Genomic DNA, 14,343 nt, shown 5'->3' with positions numbered 1-14,343 from the left:
CAAGTAATAGTCTGAAAGAAATACAACTGTCTAAATGAAAGAAAATAACAGTGACATAATAGGTAGACAGGGACTTCAAGGTCTGTGAACACCGACAGATCTACCTTGAGTCTCCGGACAGCGGACCAATAGCAAAATCTCGATCAACCTGAGCCGGTATCAAAGTTTGCACAGAAAGTGCAGAGTGCAGCATCAATACAATCGACCCCATGTACTTGTAAATATCTAGCCTAACCTCGGCGAAGTAGTGACGAGAATAGGACAAGACACCCACATATAACCTGAATAGTATAATCATGCTAGTGGAAACAACATCAAATAAAGAAATAACACAGAAATAATGGGAAGGGAACATACAGTGGAGGAATACAACATAAAGAGTGAGAATAATGAAAAGACAAAATTAAATCGAAAATCCTTGAACGAATTGAGCAATTAAAACAGCAAGGAAAACTGCACGGTATCACCCTTCGTGATTTTACTTTCAACCTCACCAAATAAATAAATAAATAGAACGGCATGGCATCACCCTTCGTGTATTAAACCTCTCATAATATACATGGCATCACCCTTCGCACTTTAAACCTCTCATAATATACACAGCATCATCCTTTGTGCTTTACACTCTTCCTCACAATATAAATAATGCATGCACGGCATCACCCTTCGTGCTTTACACTCTTCCTCACCATATAAAAAAATCACGCACGACATCACCCTTCGTGCTTTATACACTTCCTCACAATTCACAGAATTAATAACAACGGATAGAGAGAAGTTTCGCAAAGAAATCAATATTTCATCAATGATTACTTTCACAATTTAACATCTCAACCTCGAATCAATATTCACAATTTTATCAACCTCGGTGGAACCGGATACAAGTCTCCCAACATTTCAACAACAACAATAAGCATGGATAACAAGATTTAAGACTACAAATTTGCAAGAATGGAATTTCACTCGCATGCTATGACTCGACCACAACGTATAGATGCTCGTCACCTCAACTATACATCATATTCAACAACCAAACATGTAGCAATTACTCACACAATATCTATTCCCTCAAGCCAAAGTTAGACACAACACTTACCTTGCTCCGAAAACTACTAAATTCTCAATCACATCTTTTTCTTTGGAATTCACCTCCAAACCACTCGTATCTATTCAAAAATGACTCAATAACATCAAACATTGCTAAAGGAATCAATTATATTTCATAAATTAAATTTCTCAATTTTTTCTCCAAAAGGTTGAAAAATCGATCTCGGGCCCACTTGGTCAAAACCTGAGGTTCGGACCAAAATCCTTTTACCCATTTACCCCCCGAGCCCGAATATATAATTAGTTTTGGAATCCGACCTCAAATTGAGGTCTAAATCCTCAAATTTCGAAATTTCTAAGTTCTATCCAAAAATCCTAATTTCACCATAAAAATTCTAGATTCTAGGTTGAAATCTTGTTATAAGATGTAAAAGATTGAAAGAAAAGAGTTAGGAATCACTTACCTATGATTTGGGGAAGATTTGGTCTTTGGAAAATCCCCTATTAAGGTTTAGGGTTTTGAAAATATAAAGAATGAATGAAAAATCCCGTCTAAGCCCGTTTTACTCAGCTGCATGTGTCGCAATTGTGACCTGAGCTTCGCGAATGCGAAGCACGCAATTGCGAAGGAACAATCGCAATTGTGATGCCCTTCACAATCCCGCAGCCTTCACAAATGCGAGGAAAGTGTCGCATTTGCGACCACTGAACCTTGCAAATGCGAGTAAATGTTGGCATTTGCGAACCTGCCCTTCCCAGACTCCCTTCGCAATTTCAAAGGTAACCTCGCAAATGCGAGAATTGCTGGCCCAGGCTTCTGATCGCAATTGTGATGAAAGCCTTGCATTGCGGACCCTGTTATGTTCGCATTTGCGATGCCTGATCTTGCAATTGCGAGATCAAAGGTCTGTAACAGGTTCAGTTATACCAGCAAAATTTCTAAGTTCAAAACATCCCGTGGCCTATCCGAAACTCACCCGAGCCCTCGGGGCTCCAAACCTAACATGCACACAAGTCTAAAAATATCATACGAACTTGCTCGCGCGATCAAATCGCCAAACTAACACCTAGAACTATGAATTTAGCACCAAATCAAATGAAATTCTCAAGAACACTTTAAAATTCATATTTTCTCAATTGGACGTCTGAATCACATCAAATCAACTCCGTTTCTCACCAAATTTCAAAGACAAGTCTTAAATATCATAATGAACATGTACCGGGCTCCGGAACTAAAATACGGACCAGATACTAACAAAGCCAAATATCAATCAATTCTTAAAAACAAATAATTTCTCAAATTTTAATTTTCATACAAAATTCATAACTCAAGGTAGGGACATCCGAATTCAATTCCGGGCATACGCCTAGGTCCCATAATTCGATACGGACCTACCGGGACCGTCAAAGCACGGTTCCGGGCCTATTTACCAAAAATGTTGACCGCAGTCAACTAAAATCAACTTTCAAGACAAAAATTCTTATTTTCATTAGTTTTCAACATAAAAGCTTTCCAGAAACCTGCCAGGACTGCGCACGCAAATCGAGAAGGGTAAAAATGAGATTTTAAGGCTTAAGAGCGCAGATTCGAGTTCTAAAATATAAGATGACATTTTGGGTCATCACATTCTCCACCTCTAAAACAACCATTCGTCCTCGAACGGACATAGAAAAGTACATGGGCTGGTGAAAAGGTGGGGATATCTACTCCGTATATCGGACTCGGACTCCCATAGGCTGACCTCTCCACTGCACTCGAACTGAAGGGTAACTCTTTGATCTCAACTGGCGAACTTGCCGGGTAGAATTGCCACCGGCTCCTCCTCGTAAGTCAAATCCTTGTTCAACTGGACAGAGCTGAAATATAACACTTGGGACGGATTGCCGTGATACTTTCGAAGCATGGACATATGGAATACCGGATGAATAGCTGCTAAACTAGGTGGCAACGAAAGCCTGTAAGCTACCTCTCCCACTCTCTCCAGAATCTCAAAAGGTCCGATATACCTAGGGCTCAACTTGCCCTTCTTTCCGAACCTCATTACACCCTTCATGGGTGATACCCGAAGTAACACTCTCTCTCCGACCATGAATGCAACATCACGAACTCTACGGTCGGCATAACTCTTCTGCCTGGACTGAGCTGTGCGAAGTCGATCCTGATTAATCTTGACCTTGTCCAAGGCATCCTGTACCAAATCGGTACCCAACAACCGAGCCTCTCCCGGTTCAAACCAACCAACTGGCGATCAGCATCGCCTTCTGTATAATGCCTCATATGGAGATATCTGAATGCTCGACTGGTAGCTATTATTATAAGAAAACTCCGCAAGTGGCAAGAAATAATCCCAAGAACCTCCAAAGTCAATAACACAGGCGCGGAGCATATACTCCAAGATCTGAATAGTACGTTCGGACTGCCCGTCCGTCTGAGGATGGAATGTTGTGCTCAACTCAACCCGCGTACCCAAATCACGCTGTAGTGCCCTCCACAAGTGTGAGGTAAAATGTGTACCTCGATCTGAAATAATAGACATTGGCACCCCGTGAAGGCGGACAATCTCACGAATGTAAATTTCAGCTAACCTTTCTAAAGAATAGATAGCTGCCACTGGAATGAAATGTGCTGACTTGGTCAACCTGTTCACAATGACCCCAAACTGCATCAAATTTCTCTGAGTCCGTGGGAGTCCAACAACAAAATCCATAGTGATACGCTCCCATTTCCATTCAGGAATTTCTAACTTCTGAAGCAACCTACCAGGTCTCTGATGCTCGTACTTAACTTGCTAACAATTCAAACACCGAGCTACATATGCAACTATATCCCTTTTCATTCTCCTCTAACAATAATGTTGCCGCAAATCTTGATACATTTTGGCGGTACCTGGATGAATATAATACGTGGAACTGTGTGCTTCTTCAAGAATTAATTCACGAAGCCCATCCACATTAGGCACACAAATACGACCCTGCATTCGCAGAACCCCATCTTCCCCCACAGCAACCTGTTTGGCATCACCGTGCAGCACCGTGTCCTTAAGGACAAGTAAATGAGGATCATCATACTGCTTCTCTCTAATGTGCTCATATAAAGAAGACCGAGCGACTGTGCAAGCTAGAACCCGACTGGGTTCTGAAACATCTAACCTCACGAATTGGTTAGCCAAAGTCTGAACATATGCAACTAATGGCCTCTCACCAACCGGAATATATGCAAGACTGCCCATACTCACAGCCTTTCTACTCAAAGCATCGGCCACCACATTGGCCTTTCCGGGGTGATACAAAATGGTGATATCATAGTCTTTCAACAACTCCAACCATCTTCTCTGCCTCAAATTAAGATCCTTTTATTTGAACAGATACTGAAGGCTACGATGATCAGTAAATACCTCACACGAGATACCGTAGAGATAATGCCTCCAAATCTTCAGCGCATGAACAATGGTTGCCGATTCTAAGTCATGAACATGATAATTCTTCTCGTGAACTTTCAATTGCCGCGACGCATATGCAATTACCTTGCCATCTTGCATTAATACTACACCAAGCCCAATGTGAGAGGCATCACAATATACCGTATATGATCTTGAACCTGTGGGTAATACCAATACTAGTGTTGTAGTCAAGCGATCTTGAGCTTCTGAAAGCTCAAATCACACTCGTCTGACCATCTAAATGGGGCACACTTCTGGGTCAATCTGGTCTTAATAGTTGTTCATAATCAATTACATAATCATCAATTAACTTCATGTTAACAAAAATCTCGTTTCAAACCTTCACAATACTAATAACGAGATGTGAGGCATGAAGACCTCATAATTATTTACCCGAATTAACGAGTCACATTTAACGCTACCTGGGCGGGCACCTACCTCGTAGGTTACAACTCAATATTACAACATGAATTTGGCAAGTATGCACACAGAATTTCATACAAATATTTTTAAATAAGCCTAGCATGCATGACTCCCTATTAGTACTATCGTACAAATTTAATTTCATATGGGAGAATTTAAGCACAAGATTTTTTTTTTATCATAAGGATCTCGTCCTTATATAACTTCCACCGCAGCTCACAGCCTGGTCTAAACATATCAATTTATTTTAAAATACGAGGACCTCGACCTCAGTTCTGAATCATAAGTAATATGCACATCTTGCCAATCGAAACATTCCATTTTCTCCTTTTAAATAACTTTCGTTAAATAAAATCACAACAAATAATGAACCCCACACCGGTAGGGCATATAATTCACAATTTGTAGTTAATTATCCGAAAATACATCAAAACATACCGAAATAAGTACCAGAAATGCACCTTTAGTCTCACAGATCTTATTAGAGTCCATCATGGAATGATAGGTGTAGTTATATCCATAAAACCTCCCAACAGAAGTAAACACATAAGTAGATTATAGAATTACGAAGCTCACTCATAAGTGGAGCATAATAGGAGGACTCGTCTTGATACTCAGAACCGAATCAAGTTAAGGAAATTATTCTTTTATTTTAAATCGAGGTCGTACCTATAACGACACCATATGATGTAACGACCTCCACCATACCATAAAACAAATATAACAATGGCTGGGTCTCCACCTCTAGGACGCCATCTACCCGCCTGTCCTCCACCCTTAACTGGTCGTGTAGGTGGTGTAGTAACTGCAATGGGGCACGTAGCCTGAGTGCTTTGATGAAATATGCCTCTTCCAAGTTTGGGACAATTTTCTCATGATGTGCCTAGTATCACCGCATTCATAACAACCCATTTGCGGATTTGGCTGCTCATACTGAGTCTGTGCTAGATAACTAGAATAACCATTGTAGGACACTTATGTCAGTGGTGCATTAAAAGAACTTACTGGAGCACCTCGATTAATCCGATGTGTGAACTGGGCTGGCCGACTACCCGAGCCCCCGCCATAATGATTTATACTCGCAAAGTAGAATCCACTGAATCCCCAGAACCTCGAGACGTCTTGGTCTCCTTAGTTTTCTTTTTTCCTCACCCCGAACACGTTCTAATATCTTGGCAATTTCTACCACTAGTGGAAATGAAGTATCAGTCTGTAGCTCCCGAGCCATACAAAATTTTACGATCATAATTAAGTCCTTTAATGAGTCTGTGGACTCGCTCTTTGGATGTAGGAAGCAAAGTAGGAATATGACGGGCTAACTTATTGAATCTGATGGCATATTAAAACACCGTCATGGTGACCTGACGCAATCGTTCAAACCCTATGCGCCATGCATTACGGAGAGTCCGAGAAACAAACTCTTTCAAAAGCATTTCTGAGAACCGAGCCAAGTGGGCGGTGTTGTATTGACCGGTATGCCCTCTTCATAGGCTTGCCACGGACACCTGTGGAGAATTATCTCTCCCAAAGCCAATTTCTTCTTTTGTTATGCTGACTCAACACTGTTGAGCTGACCTATTTTTTAACATACTCTTTGATTCTTCTCAGAGGTAACCCTTATCCCTATTTATACACAATGATCACAAAAGTAGAGCTCTATATAGACAAATCTTGTCACAAACCACATAGTCCAGAATCTCGTCAACCACTGTACTTCCTCCGAAGCATCCCAAAATCCGCAACCATGACGTCCACGCTGAGTAGATCTTTTGTAAATTTAAAGTTATTTCTCTAACTCCTTTGGTACTTAAGTATATGATTATTAAGCAGGCGGACATAACGCAAGTACCAACCTTATCCTCCACAAAATCTCAGGCCTTAAACATGTGTAAAGTTTTGGAGAACCTTTCAGTACCACATATATACATTTTAGGCCAAAACTGATATAACACATGACTCAGCAATCCATCCATTGATAGTGGACTCCCCTCCACTCGGCGCGAAGTCATAGTTCATCACGTCTGATGGTCCACAATATTAACCTTCACAGCTTGTATAAATCAACCAGATGCCAAGGTTCGTTACATCCCTCACCTGATTCACTGGGTGATCTCTTAATACGCCCGTATCTGCAGTCGGAATCACACGTTGAGGCAATGTTTGAGCATCTCTGGCTCCTCGTAGTTCATCTACGGCATCACAAACCGTCGACGCACAACTGATACCAAGTGCACAATGTCATACACGAGTGGATACAAAGGAATACGAGATATAAGTTTCAAGCAAAAATCAATGTCGCACGATAAGGAATGAAAGAAGTGATATTGTTCCTAAACTTCATAGCCTCTGAGAGATAAGTACAAACGTCTCTGTACCGATCCTTCAGAATCTACTAAGTTTTCTCGTGACTTGTGAGACCTATGTAACCTAGTGCTCTGATACCAACTATCACGACCCGAAATTTTCCATCGACGGGACCGTGATGACGCCTAACATTTCACTTGCTAGGCAAACCAACGTTAGAAAATCATAAACCAATTCCTTATTTCCATTCAGTAAATAACAATGATTAACTAAATGAAATATAAGAGGTGCGGAATTTTACAAAACTGTATTAATTACTACCACCCAGATCTGGACTCATGATTCACGAGCATTCTAGAATTTACTACAAGTAATAGTCTGAAAGAACTGTCTGAATGAAAGAAAACAACAGTGACATAATTGGTAGACGAAGACTTCAAGGTCTGTGAATACCGACAGATCTACCTTGAGTATCCGGACAGCGGACCAATAGCAAAATCTCGATCAACCTGAGCCGGTATCAAAGTCTGCACAGAAAGTGTAGAGTGCAGCATCAGTACAACCGACCCCATGTACTGGTAAGTGTCGAGCCTAACCTCGGCAAAGTAATAACGAGGCTAGGACAAGACACCCACATATAACCTAAACAGTATAATCATGCTAATGTCAACAACAGTAAATAAAGAAATAATACAGATATAATGGGAAGGGAACATACAGTGGGAGAATACAACATAAAGAGTGAGAATAATGAAAAGACAGAATTAAACCGAAAATTCTTAAACGAATTGAGCAATTAAAATAGCAAGGAAAACTGCACGGCATCACCCTTCGTACTTTTACTCTCAACCTCACCAAATAAATAAATAGAACGGCACGACATCACCCTTCGTGCATTAAACCTCTCATAATATACACGGCATCACCCTTCATACTTTAAATCACTTATAATATACACGGCACCATCCTTCGTGCTTTACACTCTTCCTCACAATATAAATAATGCATGCATGACATCACCCTTCGTGCTTTACACTCTTCCTCACCATATAAATAAATCACGCACGGCATCACCCTTCGTGCTTTACACTCTTCCTCACAATTCACAGAATCAATAACAACGGATAGAGAGAAGTTTCACAAAGAAATCAATATTTCATCAATAATTACTTTCATAATTTAACATCTCAACCTCGAATCAATATTCATAATTTTATCAACCTTGGTCGAACCGGATACAAGTCTCCCAACATTTCAACAACAACAATAAGCATGGATAACAAGATTTAAGACTACAAATTTGCAAGAAAGGAATTTCACTCGCATGTTATGACTCGACCACAACGCATAGATGCTTGTCACCTCAACTATACATCGTATTCAACAACCAAACACGTAGCAATTACTCACACAATACCTATTCCCTCAAGCCAAAGTTAGACACAACACTTAGCTTGCTCCGAACACCACTAAATTCTCAATCACAGCTTTTTCTTTGGAATTCACATCCAAACCACTCGTATCTATTCAAAAATGACTCAATAACATCAAATATTGCTAAAGGAATCAATTATATTTCATAAATTAAAATTTTCAAATTTTCCTCCAAAAGGTTGAAAAATCGACCCCGGGCCCGCTTGGTCAAAATCCGAGGTTCGGACCAAAATCCTTTTACTCATTCACCTCCGAGCCCGAATATGTAATTAATTTTGGAATCCGACCTCAATTTGAGGTCTAAATCCTTAAATTTCAAAATTCCTAAGTTCTACCCAAAAATCCTAATTTCACCATAAAAATTCTAGATTCTAGGTTGAAATCTTGTTATAAGATGTAAAAGATTGAAAGAAAAGAGTTAGGAATCACTTACCTATGATTTGGGGAAGATTTGGTCTTTGAAAAATCGCCTCTTAAGGTTTAGGGTTTTGAAAATATGAAGAATGAATAAAAAATCCCGTCTATGCCCCTTTTACTCAGCTGCAGGTGTCGCAATTGCGACCTGAGTTTCGCAAATGTGAAGCTCGCAATTGCAAAGGAGCAATTGCAATTGTGATGCCCTTCACAATCCCGCTGCCTTCGCAAATGCAAGAAAAGTATCGCATTTGCGACCCTGAACCTCGCAATTGCGAGTAAATGTTTGCATTTGCGACCCTGCCCTTCCAAGACTCCCTTCGGAATTGCGAAGGTAACCTCGCAAATGCGAGAACTGCTGGCCCAGGCTTTTGATCGCAATTGCGATGAAAGCCTCGCAATTGCGGACCCTGTTATGTTCGCATTTGCAATGCCTAATCTCGTAATTGCGAGATCAGAGGTCTGCAACAGGTTCAGTTATACCAACAAAATTTCTAAGTTCAAAACATCCTGTGGCCTATCCGAAACTCACCCGAGCCCTCGGGGCTCCGAACCAAACATGCACACAAGTTTAAAATATCATACAAACTTGTTCGCGCGATCAAATCGCCAAAATAATACTTAGAACTACGAATTTAACAACAAATCAAATGAAATTCTCAAGAACACTTTAAAATTCATATCTTCTCAATTGGACGTTTGAATCACGTCAAATCAACTCCGTTTCTCACCAAATTTCACAGACAAGTCTTAAATATCATAATGAACCTGTACCGGGCTCCAGAACCAAAATACGGATCCGATACTAACAATGTCAAATATCAATCAATTTTTAAAAACAAATAATTTCCAGACTTTTAATTTCATACAAAATTCATAACTTAAGCTAGGGATATCTGAATTCAATTTCGGGCATACGTCCAGGTCCCATAATTCGATACGGACCTATCGAGACCGTCAAAGCACGGATCCGGTCCCGTTTACCAAAACTATTGACCGAAATTAACTAAAATTAACTTTTAAGGCAAAAATTCTTATTTTTATTACTTTTCAACATAAAAGCTTTCCGGAAATTTGCCCGGACTGCGCACGTAAATCGAGGAGGGTAAAAATGAGATTTTTAAGGCTTAAGAGCACAGATTCGTATTCTTTGGGTCATCACACCCATAGCCATCGGGAAATCTCAACTCTTATAACCACTTACAAAACACTTCTTTTGCGTTCTTTTCCAACATATAACAAGCTTTAGTATACTTTTTGGTACTTTCATCCTGATGCAACTCTGGACGATGACAAAATATTTTCAAATCTGCTCTAGATTTGGCATTATCCTTTGTTTTTCCCTTGACATTCATCACCGTATTAAAAATATTATCAAATATGTTTTTCTGGATGTGCATCACATCAAGGTTATGCCTAATAAGATTTATTTTCCAGTAAGTCAAGTCCCAAAATATACTTCTTTTCTTCCAACCACATAAACTATTCTTTGCGATTCTTGAATTTATCGCTTCAGAAACAAGTTTTGTGATTTTCTTGAGCCCCAAATCCTCAATCTCCCTAAATATTTGTAAATCCGATTGTTCAGTAAATACAACCTTATGTACTGTTTGACCCTTCTTGAACTACTTTTTGTTCCTTCACCACGGATGACCTGATGGTAAGAATTTTCTAGGATTGTCAAACCACGAGGTATTTTCACCATTAGATAGTGTAAAAGCATCTGAGTCTGTCATGCAATACGGATAAGCTAATTTTTCCGCTGTACTCCATCCCGACAACATTGAATATGCTGAAAAATCACTTATTGTCCACATCAATGATGCTTGCATTTTAAAATTATTCTAACTTGAAACATCATATGTTTGGACCCCCTCATCCCACAAACTTTTTAACTCTTCAATGAGGGGTTGTAAGAAGACATCAATTTTCTGTTTTGAATTTTTTGGACTAGGTATAATTACAGATAAAAACATGTATTCATCCTTCATGAACATCCAAGGTGGCAAATTATATGGCTTGACTATCACAGGCCAAGAAGAATATTATTGGCATGATTGACCAAATGGGTTAAACCCATCAGTAGACAATCTCAATCTGACATTTCTCACTTAAGATGCAAAACTTGGATGTGTTTGATCAAAATGCTTCCAAGCAGGAGAGTTTGAGGGATGATGCATGACACCATCCGTTTCATGCTCAGAATGCCACCTCGTATGCTTTGCAGTAATATTCGATGCGTACAACCTTTGTAGACGCGGAGTTAAAGGAAAATAATACATCTTCTTATAAGAAACATTAGTTTTCTGCTTTGAATGTTGATATTTTGATATCTTGAACCGAGGGTGGGCACAAAACTTGCAATTGAAAAGTTCACTATATTCACGCCAATAAATCATACAATTATTTTTGCAACAGTCGATCTTCTCTACAGGTAAGCCCAACCCTCGCATTAGCTTTTTGGTACTATAAAAGCTATCTGGCATTATGTTAACACTTGGCATCAATTCTGATATAAATTGACATAATTCATCGTACAACTTTTCAGAAAAATGATGTTCCGCCTTTAGATACAAAAGTCGAGCAATGATGGACAACTGCGAATGTCCGAGTGGGTTTCCCGGCCAAATTTCCTGTTCTGATGCTTTGAGCATATTATAAAGATTTTGCATGGTTGGATTTGGTTCCTCTTCTATATTACCGTCAAAAGAAGGCCCACTAACATCAAATACTATAGACTGAAATTCATTATGAGATTGAGGGTTTATTGTTTCCCCAAACATTTCTTCTTGATAATCATTAAGTACGGTTGGATGTGGCATATAACTTAATCAATGGTGATACCAATGATAATAATTCGGTTTAAAGCCATAAGTCCCAAGATGTTCATAATTTTAAACTCATCCAAAATATTTTTATTTCGACACTTACGATGATTACAAGGACATCTTAGCTTTTTACCATCCATGCATTCTGGATGTCTTTTAGCAAATGCAGCAAACTCCTAAACCCCTATAATAAATCTCGGATTTATGAATCCATATTTTCAATACTCTTAGCATACATCCACTTACGATCAAAATTATTCATATTGTATGCTCTAACACAGAAAATAAACATGTGTTAGAACTTACATGATGACAAACAAGATTATCTGTTGTAATTAAAGTTGCCTATTGTCTAGCTATTTTTAAAAAGTAAATTTAATCTGTTAGAACATATTTGTACTAAAGCAGACATGTCAAGCTTGCGATATAGAATCCAACAGAAAAAGGCACTAATTTTACAAGATCCAAAGATAATTAGAAAAGTGACAAGTTTCCTACCTAAATGCAAGCACTTTCAAAGATTATATGTATCAACATCAACAAAAGTCCCTGGGAAAAAAACATATGTAATGCCGATATTGAAATAGAGATTACCATTCACTAGATAAATCAGAAAAATATCTAGAACTGCGTACTTCTTGGAACTGTGAATTTGCTAGGAAGGTGCTTGACACCTTGCTTATATGTTGAAGAAACTGATCCAGAAAAGAGAATAAAATAGAAAAATATAAATGACCATAATTTAAGATATTTAGACAAATAAATAAGCTAATTAATATTGTTTAAGAGCACTTAGTTTACTTTATGAGATTCTAGCAATAAAAAGGTATAAATCAATTTAGAGCCAAGAAGCAACATACATAGCATGTATAGAACCAAAAAGAAGGTATAATCACACAAGTTATAGCAACTTGAAAATCACCACCACACCTAAAGAATTTTCGAAACACTAAAATGCACTCAATATGCGGCTTATCCTACGCACCCTTCCCTTTCGACAACTAAGAGTAATTTTGAATTCTTAATCATTGCGACAGTAACTCTACCATGAATGTTATATTCTATGAGGAGGTTGATGAATTGTCCACGAACTACAATACTGAATATAGCTCAAATAGGGGTGAATCTTATTTTAACAACAAGGACCATATTCATCTAAGCAAAAATTTATTATCTAAAAAATATGAGAAATTTTATTAAGCATATATAGGAAAACTTTTCAAAAGCTGAAAAACAAAAGCCTGCACATTCTTCATCTTTTTGCTTTTTTCCAAGGCAACAAAGTTGATATCTACAATAAGCACAATTGCATCCTTTAGTAAAATTAGAGCTTTTTCCTTTGCTTAAAATTAAGACCAAATCAGAAACAAGAAACTAAATCCTCACTTATCTCAAAAGTATTTCAAATCCACTTCAAGCGAATGACCCAATATCAAAGCTTAATAAAGACCCATTAAAAATTGTACTTAAAGCAGTTGCATGCAAAAACTTTTTAGCTATATCCATATGTTATTCACTTTGGAAAATAATATTCAAGAAAAACATAGACAAATCTGAGCAAGAATTGAAAGATCCAAAAGTTATTGGCTGTATATGAAGAGACTGGAGCAAAACCAAACTTGTGGGTTTGCTGCGGCGTTGAGTCTAGAAGGGTACAAGAATCGTCATTTTTGTTTTGTGTTGAAAGAGAGAGAAGCAGGGAGTGGACTGAGAAAATGGATCTAAGTCTAAAGGGTTTTGTGGAATGAAGAGATTTGGCGGGGGAAACTAAAAAGCAGTCCAAATATTTTGGGAAAATTTTGTACGTTGTCCATATGTTTCTAAAATTGTGACTGAATCTTCCATAAAAAATCATTGTCACGGAAAATTAGTCTATCACAAAATTATTTTTATTATATAATTGCTCTTTTATAATATTGGGGCGGAAAATATAATCTGTCACAAATTTGTGACGGAATTTTGACAAAGTGTTGCCACTTCTTCTCTTCTGCCATAATTTTGTGACAAAAATATGTTCGTCACAAAGACTAATTTTCATATCTGTCACAAATATGTCACAAATCCGTTACTCTCATAATTTTTGTAGGAAATTTGATAATTTCATCCATATAAGATTGATTTGTCATAAATCCGTCACAATTTATGACAGAATGCTTCGTCTCAAATATTCCGTTACAACTTTTACCATTTTCTTGTTCTTCTTCCAAAAGCAAGGAGATTCCATATCTTTCCTTACGAAGTATGGACTTAATAAAGTAATAATCAAGGTTAAATCCCTTCCAAGTTGGACAAATATGAGATTGCCAGATATGATAAGAATTTTCTTGACTTTGAACCAAGGAAAATAGTTTTCCTTTAACTCAAACCAAACTCCTGTCGTGGTGCCCTTTTGAACAGCTGTCTCAAAAAAATTCCTTTAGCATGTAAGACTTTATAACCCACAAAGAATTACC

At 38.2% G+C, this 14,343-nt stretch overlaps 1 long non-coding RNA gene across 1 annotated transcript; it reads right to left on the bottom strand.

Moving 5' to 3' along the window:
* Window positions 1-10,262: 10,262 nt before the first annotated feature.
* LOC138907142 (uncharacterized) lies at window positions 10,263-12,307 on the bottom strand. Its single transcript, XR_011414900.1, has 2 exons — window positions 11,310-12,307; window positions 10,263-11,260 (listed from the first exon to the last, which is right to left on the bottom strand). It is a non-coding gene; the product is annotated as an uncharacterized lncRNA (long non-coding RNA).
* Between the last annotated feature and the right edge of the window lie 2,036 nt (window positions 12,308-14,343).

This window comes from Nicotiana tomentosiformis, chromosome 3 (assembly GCF_000390325.3).
Source record: "Nicotiana tomentosiformis chromosome 3, ASM39032v3, whole genome shotgun sequence".
Lineage (NCBI taxonomy): Eukaryota > Viridiplantae > Streptophyta > Magnoliopsida > Solanales > Solanaceae > Nicotiana > Nicotiana tomentosiformis.
The sequence above is the reverse complement of the archived record's forward strand: the minus strand, read 5'-3'. Positions and strand labels throughout refer to the sequence as shown.